Raw genomic sequence first — 16,648 nt, 5'->3', positions numbered from 1 at the left:
TTTTTTAATTTCGTTTTATTTTAAATAAAACCTTAAAACTAAAAAAATAAATTATTTTAAAACCAAATAAAGAAATTACTTAAAAGAGTTAAAATTAAAAAAAAAAAAAAGACTAAAAAAAAAAACACTTTCCTCCCTTTGCCGGCAGCCACTCAACCACCATCCGGTCTCCTCCCCACCCCGGGCTGACGGCCTGAACTCCTATATGGCGTCGGCGGAAACCCTCCTAACCAAAATCCCGACCACGCAGCCTATACCCTTCCCCTGAACCACCTTACCCCCTCCCGAAAACCCCCTCCTCCGCTCGTAAACCCTCCTCTCCTTATCGGTTGGCGCCCAATCCCCTTCCTTTGTGCCGACGAAACCATTTCGCCCTTCTACCAACTGACTCCACTCCATTCCCCCTTGAACCACCACCCAAAAATATTAAAACCCCAAAATCGAGTGGTGATTTTGGGGTTTTCGAATTTTTAGGTGGTGGTTCAAGCCTTCACGGGGAGGGGATAGGTGGTCGTGTCAAGGTTAGGACGGTGCCGCCAACGCTGGTAGGTATCTCTGGGCACGCCGATGGGTTTAGAAAGGGGGAGACCGGGTGATGGTGTGGTGGCTGCCGGCAAGCCAAGGGGGGATGGGTTTTCTTTAGTTAGTTTTTTTTTTTTTTTTTTTAAAAAAAAAAAATTTAAATTTAAGATTTGTTTTTTTAATCATTATAATTAAAGAAGAATGTTAAAATAAAATAAAAATTCTTTAACCAATCACCATGTGACATGTGTCAAATGTAACCTGTAAAACAAGTTACAGGTTTTTTGTTCCATTTTTGGCGGATGTGTACCAAAGGTCGTTCCATTTTGAAATAATCCAAAGGTTATTCCATTTTTGGAAGACCACTGAAAAGTGGTATTATTCTTGGCAAATTTTCCTTAATATAAAATATTCATTTCAGTTCAGTTCAATTCAGTTCAGCTCAATTTAATTCAGTTCAGTTCGGTTCAGTTCAGTTCAGTTCAGCTGATTTCAATCTATTAGAACAGGCCATAAGACATGTTCTCTTCAACTTATTTTATATCATTAAAAATATTCAGATCACACTAGATAAGAACTTTTGATTATGATTTACTTATCATTAAATATCGTTAATTACGTATTAAATTTTTTTTAATAATAACTATACATTCAAAAAGTTCACGGATCTAAAAAGATCCATTTTGATGATGTTTTTCTTTATAAATTAAATTATTATTGAAATGCAATAAAAAAAATTAGTCGAATTGTTAAATCAGATCTAACCAGACCAGATCAGAAAAATTCAGATCAAACCTTAAAAAATTCATACCAGATTTACTAGTTTCAAGTGAAAAGAACAAGTCCTTAAGCCTATTCACATTTACTGAACCGATTTGAACTGAACTGATCTGATTGGAGCTGAACTGAACTGAATTGAATTGATTGAAGCTAAACTGAACTGATCTGAACTGATGGAAGTTGAACGGAACTGAACTGATTGGAGCTGAACTGAACTGAACTGAGCTAAACTAAACTGAAAGTAAGCTAAAGTGAACAGGTCCGTAGTCATATGACATCTACACTAAGGAGCTGTTTGGTTGGGGGTAATCAGGAAAGGGAATGGGAATCAACTGGCCCCATTCCCTTTGTTGATGTTTGTTTAGCACTTTTAATCATTCCCATTACCCTCCCCATTACCCCAAATCCTTCCAACTTCATTCCCCACCCCCCCTAGACTTTCCCATTCCCTTTCCCTACCCACCTTCACACCACCCCATCACCACCTTCACACCTACCAACACCATCGGAAAACCAGCCCGACCATCGCCGCCCCTACCCCAACCACCGCCGCCCCTCCCCCAAGCCTCGCCGCCCTCCTCTCCCACGCAAAAACCACCCCTAGCCCCGCAAAACCCCTAGCCCCGATCTCTCTCCCACCACCCGCGAAACCCTAGCCGCCCCTTCCCCTCCCCTCGCCGCCCACCGATAAACGCGTGCCGCTCAAAACCCCCTCCCCTCGCCGCCTAAAAACCCCTCCCCTACCTCGAAAAACCTCCAAAAACCCTAAGGGAGGTTTTTCGAGGGTGAGATTCGTCGTTTTGGGCCCAGCGAGTGGTGGGGGAGAGTTTGCGGAGGGCGGCGAGGGGAGGGGGAGGCTGGCGAGGGGTTTCGTGGCTGGGAATGATGAAAACCATATGAATTGTGTGGTGGTGTGGTGGCTGTGGTGGTGGTGGTTGTGGTGGTGTGGTGGTGGGATTGATTCCCTTGTTTTAAAAACAAACAACAAAGCAAAAAAAGGGTATTTTCATTCCATTCTTCTCCTTTCCCTTTGTTCATTCCATTCTGATTCCCTCGTGCGAACCAAACGACCCCTAACTATTTTACATTATTGACACACTTTATACTCTGTCGTTTCAAACTATATTGCATTTTCGGCACAGTACATATTCTACTACTTCAAACTTGATGCGGTATATATTTACAATTTTCTTATTAAAGACTTTAGCAATCTGTGCTAATATTCTGATTATAGAGTTGATAACAAGACCCAAACTCGTATGAATCCAAATCACTTCCCTGATTATTAAGTAAAACCATAAAAATAAAACTCTCATCCATAGAAAAGAATTGAAAACTCAAAGATGAGAATTAAAAACCCAAAAAAATAGAAAAAGACCTAAAAAGGGGGGAACAAAACTCTTTAGATGGAGAGACGAAAAAATATGAAATGAATTAAAGAAAATTTGATAAATTTATGTCCAGTCCAAATTATTTAAGTTTACTCTGCACATTAACTAATTTCAAAAATAAAAGATTAGACTAAATCAGGTCAGATTAGATCTTATCTATTATTTACATTTATTTATCATTTAATTTTGTTAAGGAAATTTTGACTTTTACCGCACAAAAAATAATAATAAAAAAATCACGAAATTGTTTTTTTACCACAAAACTTCGCAAAGTTATATTTTACAACAAAAAATATGAAATTTGTTTTTTTACCACATGCCGTAAAAAAAACCAATAAATCTAACGGAATTTAAGAAGTTTTTCGATTTTTCTGCCAAAAACATGTTCTTTAGAGATTTGGGAGTCATTTTGGCTCTTTGGGACAGTTTTAAGGTTAGAAATGACAAAATATTATCGTAAATGCCTCGTTTTGCCTACTAAAAATTACCTCGATTTGCATGAAACACGCAAAATAAGGCATTTACGATAAATTTTTGTCAATAGTGACCTCAAATTGGTTCTAAATGCCCAAAATAAATGAACCCTAAAACCTATAGAAAACATGTTTTTGAAGCAAAAATTGAAGATTTTTTTTAAAAAAAATGTTAGATTTAACGATTTTATTAAGGAGGTGACAGCAGAATGTGAAAAAACTATTTTTAAGATTTTTTTTTGTGGTAAAAAACTATTGTTTGATTTTTTTATTATGTGTTAAAAGTAAAATAAAAAAATTATTATTATTTTTTTTTTTTTTTTTTTTTTTTTTTTTTTTTGTAATTTCGTAACTTAAAATATTATGAAACATCATATTTGAAAAGTACATTTTTTTTAACGGGATATTAATATATGATCTATTGATAGTTCATTTGATATTTTTTCAAATTTTTTTTACATATTAGTGACAAATTATCTGGTCAAATTAGGAAATTAGATTAAGATAGACCAAATCAAATTATGTGAACTAAGCCTAGCCTAAGTCTGGTCTAATGAAAAGTATTGAACCTGCTATCTTTCAGGTTTGAATCTAATTTCTACTCAGGTTACTTTGGATCGGGATCCATTATTCTTTACCTCACAAGTCTCTTTGACTCTCACAAGAGCTCTGATACCATTATGATATGGATCTATACAAATTCTCACAAGGCTTGCAAGCTATAATAATATTAAATATTCGAATTTTAACAAGAACTAAAGAAATTACACGAAAATTAAAAGGATAGTACTCGAATTCTTGTAGGAATAGAGAGTCTCTTTCTAGTCGCAACTAGAAGATCGTCACAAGTCGCATTATGTGATGTTTTTGATTAACAATCAAACGAACAATGCTCAAAGGGTTAATTCCCAAAACAAATCTCTCATCCTTCTTCATTATTGATATGCACCCATATTTATAGGGTGAAAAATCATACAAAAATAAGATAGGAAAGTGATAATCATATTCTAATAAGATAGAATACTAAGAATCCTAATCCTAACATATTTCTTAATCATATTTGTAACGAACTACTAAATGTATCCTATCACAAATAAATTAAACAAATAAATATCCTAATAACTAAAACCCTTCAAGTCTAAAATAGGAAAACCCTTTCAAGTAAAAGGTAAAAACCCATAGGCAAAATTCCTAATAATCATATCACTAATATATAAAGCCGGTCTCGCAGACAGGCCACGAAACAGTGACACTTGACATTTTAGTTTTTCGCCAAGTGTCGAGCCACGTAGGCGACAAATAGATATTATTGTGATTAGATTAGATGTATAGTTAAATTAGATTGGATAGATTTGTTTAGGATGAAAAAGGTATACATAAAATAATTTATAATTCTTCTGAAAAAAAATTATCTTTTTTATTGACAAAAGAATTTACTTATAACAAAACATCACATATTACAATTAATATGAATATCCAATTAACAATGGGGTTTTACTCCTATATAAATAACCACGTAATTATAATTATAAATATGGTCATGTATTATTAATTTTTTTAGTGTACCTTTGATTTACCATCAAAGCTTTTGAATAATGTATTCTTCATATTCGATTGTAATTTTTTTTCACTTAAAAATATTTTAATAATTTATTTTTGTAAATGGTACTACTAAATTTAATTCTATAATAATAATAATAATAATAATAATAATAATAATAATAATAATAATAATAATAATAATAATAATAATAATAATAATAATAATAATAATAATAATAATAATAATAATAATAATAATAATAATAATAATAACATGCAACAAATAAGTACACTCTTTAAAATGGGTATCGGGGCAACACTTGGGGGCACGTAGGGCCTGTTCTAATAGACTGAAATCAGCTGAACTGAACTGAACTCAACTCAACTGAACTGAATATTTTATAAGAGAAGGAAATTAGGAATTGAACTGAACTGAACTGAAAATAAACGTATGTTAATAACAAAACTAAAGATAGTGTAGGCTTTTTAAAACTCCATGAATTTTCAAGAAACCCCGTATGGAACTACGGACTAGGGGTGAGAAAAAAATCAGGGTACCCGAAACCTGTTAGGAACCACATGTTCCGACATCGAAACCCGTACAAGAGGTACCGATTCCGGGTAATAAAACGAGGAACTTGTTGCAACAAGTTCCGGTTTCAGGTTTTCGATTTTTTGGAACCGGAACCTGTAGGGTACCTTGTAACATATTAAAAGTATTATTTAAACTCAAATCATATATCAAATTATATAAGTCCAAATTTTTTTAAATTAATAAATACTTCGTATATAATAGTCATAAATATATGTATTATATTTGGTAAATAACTATTTTTGGTTTGATGCATTTGCGAGTTGTAAGAGTTATAAATTTATGACTTTTCAATTTATTTTGAAATAATTTTGCAAAAAAAGTAAGAAATATATTGAAAGACTGGATACCCTTGAATCGAAACCGGAACCTGCAGATTCTGGTTCCGTTTCACATTTTGAGAAACCTGTTGCAACAAGGTCCGGTTCCCGCATCAGACACTTAAATAAAATAGATTGAAAGACAGGGTACTCTGTTATGCTCAACCCTATTATGAACTATTGCTCTCGCATTAGACACTTAGACAAAATAGATCTGGATGATTAGTTTTAGCTTTTAATTTAGTGTTTCACAAAAGCTACAATATTTTACCTTTAAATTAGCAATATTCAAACATGTATACTATTTCAACAAGTTATTATCAATTATCATCACCAAACAACTGTTTTGAAAGAAACATTTAACAATTTCAAGTTGATATATAGCTAACATCCACTCAACACTTAATTTTGTCAAAGTAGCTGTTGAAGGCTTGAGGAGTTGAGGTTAATTTTTCTCATTAAAAGCAACACTATTAAAGTAATGATAATCGATTTGGTAACTACATACTGCGAAATTTATATTCTAAATCAGTACATTATTTGATATGTGGTACTTTCTCTTTTCTTTGTAATTGACATTTTTGAATTTTGACACAATTCACAAACTTTAGTCAGTATTTTTTTTTTTTTTTTTTTTTTTTTTTTTTTTTTTGTGTGGTCAGGTATATAACGCAATAATTTATCACACACCAAAACACTGATCGGGTAATCATAATCGATCAAATAACCCCTGACCGAGGAAGCCTTAACCGACCTAGTAAACCCTGATCGAGTAACTCCTGCTACACAATCCCTGACTGAGTAATTCTTGAACGGGTGAACTCTGACTGCATAACCACGATTATCATACCGTGTGGTTAGCCACATATGAAAATTTATACTCTCATAGGTTTTGTACGTAATGTATATTAATGATAAAAACATAGAGATGTGACCAATTAATTCCCTAAATAAACACATTTTGTTTATCTGGGGGTATAATCGTCTTTTCATGTATCAGTGGAGGGGGACATGCGTCTTTTCATAAACTAGTTGAGGGGTACATGTGTAATTTCCTCACCAAAGAGTAAATGCAAGTTGCAAATAGTAATTAGACAACTCACCAAAAGTACTGAATAAATGACCACGCCTTTTCAATATATTTATATAAATGCCACCAAATTAACAAAATTCGTTTATCTGGCAGATAAACTTATATTTGCCGAAAATAATTATGTAAGATTTTGTTATAATTGGTTCAATGTATATTTTTTACAATATCAACTTTTAAAATTTTTATTTGTTCATTTGTAGAAAATTTGAATTTTGATCTTGTACATTGGCAAATACTTACCTCCGCTTTTTTTTAGTTGACTCATATTTCTTTTTAGGAAGTTTATATTTAGGTAACACATTTTTTTTTTAGGTAAATTTACTCCTTATGTTTTCTAGTACACCTTACTTGCTTTATCATTCCCTTCCCCCCCCCTACTTAATATGTGTGCTTAAATTAAACGTGTCAACTAATACCTTGTTTAGTTCACCTTATTTCGGAAAAAAAAAAGTTTAGACCAGATCAGAAAAAATAAGTTCATATCTGATTAGATCAGAAAAAAATAAGTTTAGATCATATCATCGTTTTATGTGCAGTTTTTTATCGTTAAATATCTTTAATTTCGTAACGCAAAAAATTATGAAAATCACATATTAATAAAATACATATTATTATAAATCTAACAAGACACCGGATGATATTTTTTTTTCCATATAGATTATCGTATATTAAGGTTAAAGTTTGGTCAAATATGACATTCAAATTAGATCAGATCAAATCAAATAAGCAAAAATAAGGTGAACAAAACAAACCCTAAATAAAAACAGAAGAAGTATGAATACGTAATCAATGAAAAAATAATACTCCCTCCATTTTTAAATACTTGCTCCATTTCTCTATACGCAGAGTTTTAGGAGAAAGTATTTAAATATGAATGTAGTGGGATAGGTGAAAGAATAATAAATTGTAAAAAACAAAAGTAGTTGAGAGAATTGGAGGAAAGAGAATATGAAATTAATAAAATATAATTTATGTTGGGTCCACTAGTTGGGAGAAATGAATTAATTATTGTAAAAGTTTTTCCAAATAAGAAAATGGAGCAAGTATTTAAAAACGGCTGAAAAAGAAAGAGTGAAGTATTTAAAAACGGAGGGAGTACGTAGTAGATGAAATACTTCGTATAAAGTAGTACCAGGCTACCAGCTACTCACTTTGTTTTTAAATACTTGCTCCATTTCTCCTAAAACTTATTTCTCCATGCGCGGAGTTTTAGAAGAAATTAGATAAAGTAATAAAATATAGAGGTAGTGGGGTTTGTGGAAGAATAAAAAATTGTAAAAAAACCAAGCAGGTCCCAATGCATGCTTTTAACAAGACAGATCGGGAAAAGTAGTGGAAAGAATTAAAGGAGAAAAAATATGGAATTAATATTATTGGGTCCACTTGGTGAGAGAAATTAATTAAATGTTGTAAAAGTTTTCCAAATAAGAAAATGAAGTGGGTATTGAAAAACGGCCAAAAAAAAAAATTGGAACAAGTATTTAAAAACGGAGGGAGTACAAGCCCACGACAAAAAAAGTAGTTTTAGTTGTACCACTAGCAATGTAGCATGACTGCATGAGGCTTCAACGCCACCGAGTTATGCTTCAATGTTACATCCAAAAAAAAATGTTGGGCTTCGGGTGTGGGCTTGATTTAGGCCCGAATTTTGCCAAGGGCCTAGAATCAATTTTTAAAAATCTTAGATAAGATGATGGATCTAATTAATCAGCTTTGTTTGTTACATAAAACAGTTACAAAAGACACTAGAAAATATTTAAAATGTAAAATTTCGATTTTGTGATAAATGAGATATTAAAGATTCAACGATGTATAAAAGTTGCTAATTTTGGACAAGTGTTCTCAACTTCTCCTCCTATTTAAGAAGACAAGGAGGCTAGATTAGAGGATAACAAGAATTTGAGACAAGAAATCAAGAATAAACCTTTGATAAAGTACCTACCAAAGACCTGTTTTTGTGCACTTCCTCCCTTCTTCTTGATCACAGACAACATTTATAGGTGCAATGTACGATATGAGAAGTTAGGTTACCAAGTTATCTGACTATGAAATGTTGAAACATATTAAGTTTTAAACATTTCACCTATAAGAATAATAAGATTTAATACATATTATATTGCGTTTCCACATACTATATCTAATTTTAAAATTTGAATGTTGGCTTTTGGAATTATGATATAAGGTTTTGTAATATTAAGTTTTGATGCTCTTGATGTTAAGTTTTGGAGTTTTGATGAGATTGAGTCTTAACCATGCACATTGTAGGATTATTGTTCTATGTAGATATGGACGTTAATTTTTTCATATAATTAAGAAAAATAATATATGCGTAAAAAATAATCATTAATTGACTACTACAAGTAGTATTAATTAGCTTTTTGTGGGGTAGAAAAAGGACTCTATAAAATCAACGTCTCCCACAAATCAGCCAGTTTAGCACATAGCCACATAGGTCAACGCTTGAGAGTAGAAGGAAGAGGTAAGCAAATTTCACGTTCCTTAGTAAATATTGATGGTAGGGCTCAAACCAATGAGCTCAAAGACTCAAAGTCACATTTTCCCCACCATTTTCACCAAAATTTGCTTGGTTACGTTACTACTTGTTAATACTTGGTGAGTCATTTTTAAAGCTCTCATTCCATAATTTTATACCGTTGTTAACAAAAAGGAACCTTTTCAATAATAATTCGACGACAACAGCAACAAAATAATACGAAGTATTAACAAGAACCTTTTATACGGTTTTAATACCAAGCATTTCTTGATTTAGTTGATTTCCAAGTTTTTTGGAGAGACAAAATATTGACACATTGACATTATTCATGATATTTCTAAAGAGTTGGTGTGAAGACATAGCATAGAGAGCAATACCTAGCAAAATTTGGAGAAAGTAACATTTGCATGTCTTCATTTGTATAGTTTCTTGAGAGAAATTAGTGCCATTATATTTATATTTATATCATATAAAACTACAAAATCGTCCTAAAGGTAAAGGGGTACACTACTATATTGGGCCGAACCACATCATTTTCAGTTATTGATTGGCAATCCAACTAACCGTAAACCACTAAAAGCAACTTGCAACACATGATTGATTTAATTATGTGAGTTGCCTTATCTTATTTATTTTTCGTTGTTGTATTCTCAATTTAATAAAGAAAGTAGAAGAAACATCCAAGTACAATTTGACCTAAATTCGAGACTTTGTCATCTCAACATCAATTCATCAAACAAGTAGGAGTATAATTCAATCCATGCAAAAATAATGCTCACACTTCTCAATGCTTACATTCCAAATATTTTTGAAGAAATACACTCGATTTTGGTCTATATGTTACGAGCATGTTATTTAGCTTAAGTTTAGTTAAGATGAATTAAATTTGAGTTAGTTAACTCAATTTTGGTCGATATAGTTTTTTTTATTTGGTTTACGTAATTTCAAGATTTGGACATGTTTAAGCCATTAAGAGAGTTTGAGTGTTGATAAGGAGCTTCACACCTAGTCAGGCCAACAGATCTCATTTCAACCATAAACTCGAGCAAGGTTCAACCCTAGTTACCCAACTCATATGTCATGACGTGTCTATTTGTGCCGTTCTGGAAGAAAAGGGGGAGGGGGAATGTAATAACTTATAAAATAAGTTACTCAAGTCAAATTTTGAAAATGAAATTCATGCTCGTCTTTTGTGTCGTGTCGAGCTTATGATATTTTTTTATGATAGGCTTGTGCCAATGATAGGTCAGAATGTGTTGTGCCAAATGGCCCATGTACTGGCCCAACCGATGTCACTTCTTGGTCTTTTAAATATACAAATAAAAAGTTTAAGCATTGCAAGTAACAGCATTATCAGGATTCAGGAGAATGATGCACATACCACCAAGAGAGCAAGGCTATATTTTATTTTCCTCCTTTTTCTTTGGGCAAAGTAATACAGCTTTAATGCACTCAACTAATTAAGAAAAAAATCGATCAAAAAATTCAATTAGGTTTAATATTAATGGAGCAGGTTAATCAGCATTACAGATAAGATTAGGTTGAGACAAAGTTTGTTAGGCAACTCGGAGAGTGACATTGTGTGCCATTCACATAACATAATCAAAAGAAACATTTACTTATCAGCATTCTCAAGTATACATCACTATACCAAGAGACTCAAAATCACCACCACATCTTGCTCATCAATATTGTAAGCACATTCGTCGTGTCCGCTAGAAGAACTTGGTCACCAAGAAGCCAAAATAAATGAAGTGACAGATTATCCTTCTATCACGATCTATGAACATTTTGATACACGTATTTATTCACAATTACTGTGATTTATGTGTTCCTAGCAAGATAATCTGATACTGATAGTGTATATGTAGACTAATCTTCTTTTAAGTATACAACAAGTGAAAGAAAAACAACTGAGGACACTAAATAACAAGTGGAATAATATTAATGTAGTACAATGACAAGATTGGCCAGAGCAGAGAAACTGATGTTTTTACTTCTATTAGAGCAGAATACAGTATGATCCAATTACAAAGGCAACAGATTCCTTCCATTAAGATGGCTTGGTATCAGGAATTGAAGAACCAAGTCCAAAAAATACCTAGTACTTCGTATTTAGTAACTGTACAAGAGGCGGCATACATTATAGCCAAGAGTCTATCTATTATGTACACAGCAACACAGAACCTACATCGACTGTGAGCCTGAAACCACGGCGATGCTGACCTGAAGAGACAGAAAGATACCATATATGATTATGAGGCCAACACCTAAAATCCTATTAGGGCGCATATCACTTTGGGGCAAAACGATTAGAGCCCATATAAGACCTGCTGCGAGGAATCCAACAGTGATGAACAAACCATTATCTTGTTGAATTACATAAGGTTCTGAACCCTTGTACCATGCTGCAAGCACCAAAGAAATTCCTAAACCAATCAGTGTATTAAACATAGGTCCTGCATAGCTTCCTGACATAGCGATCTGCACTCCGTTTCTGTCATTCATTGCAAGAGCAGTGTTTGACATCAGATCACCCATTGAATTCCCCCAGGCCAATATGGTTAGAGCAAGAATTGATGGGTTGACACCAAATATTGTACCCAACGAAACAAGCAGAGCAACAAGCTCATTTGCTACAATGTAGAACCATATGATACTCATGAAGAATCCACCAAAAACCCAAGGGAACAAGAACCTACGAGGTGGGTGCTCAGGACATGTGTACAGAAAGGCAAGTACACTGAAGATGCAGCCAGCAGAAACACCGATGAAATATGCAATTTTCCCACTCATAGGAACAATCTCTTCCTGCGTATTCCACAGAACAGCCAGTAGAACGGGGGCTAAAAACGCACTGGCAATAGCATACACCTTAGACCATCTTTCCTCCTCAACTATAGGAATTGTCAAACGTCTAGGAATACTTAAAGGTATCTCCAAAATTGAAAATAATGTAGAAAATGAACATGGTGATTCTACATTCATTTCCCCCTCATCATTCCAACCCCACAAAGGCCTAGAGCTATCTTCTACACCAGACTTAGTATAATCTGAATAGATTGCAACATTAACATTCCATATCCAATGAGGCAGTTTTGAGGGCACCTCAGGCGAATTATGGCTATCAGGACTAAGCAACGAAGCATACATTGATTGATCACCCTCCCCTTCACCATTACACGACGAAAAGAAACTCCCAACCACAGGAAGCAATTTCGAACCCCTACCCTTCTTATTAATAATCTCAGTTACAGCAACATACAAGCCATAAACCACATATATTGACACAAATGCTATAGCACCCCAAATACCAACTTCACCAATCAACAAAATCAATGTAAGGCAAGCTATACTAAAAAGAAAAAAACACAAGTCCCTTATAAAACATGTCTTATCAATTTGTACCCTCTTATCTGCAACAAAAAGTGAAACAACTCCTACAACAACACAAGTAACAAACACAGCACCACCCAATACACTATTAATTCCGACATCGTCGCCGGAACCCCGGCCCATGAAAGCAGCAATGCTAGCAAAAACATCAGGTGCCCCATTACCAAAAGGAAGCAAAGTAACACCAGCAACAGTAGGAGACATTTTCAGAAGTTCTGAAAGTTTTTCTAATGAACAACAAAAGTAATCTGCAGCAGTATTTCCCAACAAATAGAACAGTACAGCAAGCCAAATAGCAAGAATTAAGTACCCAAAAATGGAGAATTTCTTGCAATCACAGTAAATAAATTTGATGTAATTGAAATAACCACCTGAATTACATTCTGGGTGAGCAAGAACATAATCACAGCTGTTCTGATAACCTTCATGCTTAAAAATCTGGGAACAAATTTTGTAATCAGATAAAGTAGCCTTACTAACATTTGATGAAACCCCATGAATTTCTGCAATAATTCTGCCATGTTTTCCCCCAATTTGATGAATTCCACCACCATAAACCCCACTTCCCAACTTCCATTTTTCACCAAAGTTGGAATTATACATGAAAATGAGAAACACAACGGTTGAAATTCCATTAAAAAGAACACGAAATCGAGTGTTCTTCATCCTCAAAATAGAAACCCAGTCACAAAATTCTTTAAAATAGCTAAAACCCAGAAAAGTGGGAAATCTTTAGAACAAAAATCCCCAGAAAAAGAAAAGTGGAAAATTGACAAAATTCAAGTAAAGGGTGACTGAAAAATGATGATTGAAAAAGTACAGAAAAATGAGCTTCTGAGTAGTTTCTTTTCTTACAATGATACCCAAATTTTTGAGGGTACTTTTTAAGAATTTCTCTCCCAAAAAATAAGGAGAGAAAGAAAGAGAGTATGAAGAAGAAGAACAGTTGATTTTCTTAGTAGAAGGTTTTAGAATGTAATGTGATTCTATGATTTGATATTATATATATAGACGCCATTAAAGTAAGCTAAGGTGTAAAGGATTAATTCAACCAATTGGGAATATTGTGAAGTATTTGCGCTACGCGTCGTAATCAACTGCAAATCTACAAAGGCCGACACGAAACAAATGGTAGGAGATTTTGGGGTTAATTGCCACTTTATGGGAATTTTTATTTATTTGTGTCAATTTTGTTTGTAGTAGTTATTTGGTTACTCAATGGTTATAAACGACTAGGTCTATCCGTCTATGTGTGTGAGATAGCCGATCGTTATTTTGTGCACACGGTCGACACGAAAAAGTTAGTGTTATTTTCGTTATACTTGTAGTAGTATATCGTAAATTAAGATTATACTTCTATTTTTGGTTTTCTAATCATATTGTTGATATAATGATTGTGTTTTTGATTTGTAGTGCATTATACTCCTGGGTGTATGAAATAATTTAAAAGTATGATGCTCAGATCACTTAATAATGGTGTGATATTACAATATAATGAGATGTTAAAAGTGTGTATAGACTATTAAATCCCTGGATTTAAACAGAATAACACTTTAAGTCTTTATCTACTATCAACCTTTATGAATTGATAACTTGAATATTGGACTTATGACTTAGGAGTGGATTCTTAATTATTTAAGTAGAGTAAGTACAAGTCTTAACTATTAAGTAATTTTCGCAATATCCTTTGCAGATGAGATGACCAAGGTAAGTATGAACATGTTGAAAAAAGAAGTCTTCAAAATTAAAAAAAGTATCCATTTATGTGTTATCGGTTCACGAATGGCTAAGCATTGCGTAACCTCTTAAGTCTTAACTTTACACCTTGCAATCTCCCCACTGACCATTGCCCAATATGGTGATATTGCACATTGACACCTCAACTTAAGTTTTGGTACATAGTCTTAACATATTCTGGTTGAATTCAATGGTTTAATGGTCAAATTATTATTATAAAATTATTATTCTTATACTTATTATTATTATTATTATTAAGCTCACTTGAGAGAGAATGGGGAAGATAAAATAATTTCTTAAACGAGTTCCGTAAAATTCGATCTCTATTTCTTAGTAAAGCAAAGTGGAAAGTGATGTTATTACTCAACTACCTCAACCTCATTTTATTTGTTTGATTCGTTAATGGAGTAATAAACTGGGTCGAAAAAATAGATTATCTCTCTGTATTTTTGTCAAGTACGTATAAGTTAAGGAAGACTTTAGCTAACCATTCTTTTAAACCTAAAAAATGCATGATTTACCTTTCAAAAGAAGTATTTGAAGTAATTTTTTTTTTGTTTGTACCTCTGTTATGGAGATTTTTCTTTGTTTTTTTTTTTAAAAAAAATAGCTCTCGAATCCAATATAAACCTTTTTTTTTATTGGCTAATTCTTGCAACAATTGCATCGCATAGTTAGATAATTTATTATTTATACATCGTACAAAGAGAAAGAGTCAAAATTGAAAACCTAATCCACACTAGCTTAGATTAATGGACAATTGAAAAGTACATCATAGTATATCTTCGGCAGCATGAGTCATGATTTATTGATAATTCCATACACGTAGAGTAACAAATGAGATATTCATGAAAAAAAAAAAAAAAATTATATGACTAAATGAGATATTTACATAATTTATGAAAGAAAAACATCCTCCTAAGTCTTAACACGTTACATAATTATTATTTCTAATAAATATTACTGTATTAATGTATGCTTTAAGCTTTGATTACAACTTGACTTGATCACTAAAAAAATTGTCTAGTTTTAAATTGTATGTGTAGCCTTTGGCAGGTGTGTCAACTATGCGTATGTTGTTGCCAAAGGTTACTAAAAGTTTCGTTGCATGATAAAAATGATGGAGTAATAATAATCGCCACTATTAATAAACTTTACATTTATCAACATTTGTGAATTATATGTAAAAAAAATCATAGATATGGGTGATCGAGTTAGATCCATTTCAATATGTATTTAATTAAAGTTTCAAATTTTAGTATTTTTACAAAGTAAAAGCTAACGAACATCCCAAGGACGTTGGATAAGCTAGCTAAAAGTAGAAAGCTTAAATTAAAATGAACATTAATTACGCCGATTGATACCACTTTTGGTAGTATTTTAAATGCTTATCCAACGCCTCGTAGACGTTCGTTACCAAGATCCTTTTTACAATTGAATAATTAAAGATATATTTGATTAAATTTATGTATTGACAAACGTGATAAAACAAACGTCTCAATTAATTTAGATTTGAAGATATATTACATACAAAGTACACAAAGTTTTTTTTTTCTTCTTAAAATTAAACAAAAGTTTATTATAAATTACAATAATTAAACTTTAATTTGAGCATTGTGCTTAAAATTATCTGACATAAATTAATAGCTCATCTTTTTTTAGTAAATGCAATGCAATGATGTTATCTATTAATGCATTTACTATTACTAAAAAGTTCCCGCCACAAGGGCAGGGGTGAGAATCGATCCCAAGATTTCTTGGAATTGGGAGGGAAACTCTAACCACTTGAGCTATCCCTCACTCTCTCAAATACAATGATGAATGTAACTATTAGTACAAAATATTATGTAGTAATAGTTACATTCAATAACGCTAAAAAATCAATAAAGTAAGCCATCGTTAAACAAAGTTTTGCAATATGCTAAACTACATAATCACTTTTTTATACTAAAATCTGATGAATCGACAAAGAATTGATCATTTTAAAAATAAATAATTAGCCGGGACCGTACCTGAACATCACTAATAAAGTAATAAACCATTATTAATAATCGATTAAAGGTCTAATAATATGCATTTTAATGCACATTAAAAATAGGTGTAACGACTAACGAGAACACAATTTGACGTTTTTATGTCGACGGTGGACCAATTAATAGTTTTGGATTATCTTTATTTTGATGGCCCCATTTGATTATATAATGCTAGCTAGTTCCACTAAAGGCCAAATTATTGATGGTGATATATTTTACTATTAGTACGTACTTCCTCCGTTTTCTTTTACTTGCAACACTTCCCTAAAAAGGAA

General features: G+C 32.7%; 1 pseudogene; it reads right to left on the bottom strand.

The window, feature by feature from the left end:
• Nucleotides 1-11,183: 11,183 nt before the first annotated feature.
• On the bottom strand, nucleotides 11,184-13,735 carry LOC145634489 (cation/calcium exchanger 3 pseudogene; annotated as a pseudogene).
• Nucleotides 13,736-16,648: the final 2,913 nt, after the last annotated feature.

Source organism: Chenopodium album, chromosome 6 (genome assembly GCF_948465745.1).
Source record: "Chenopodium album chromosome 6, dcCheAlbu1.1, whole genome shotgun sequence".
NCBI classification, from domain to species: domain Eukaryota; kingdom Viridiplantae; phylum Streptophyta; class Magnoliopsida; order Caryophyllales; family Amaranthaceae; genus Chenopodium; species Chenopodium album.
This window is presented reverse-complemented; position numbering and strand designations above follow the sequence as displayed.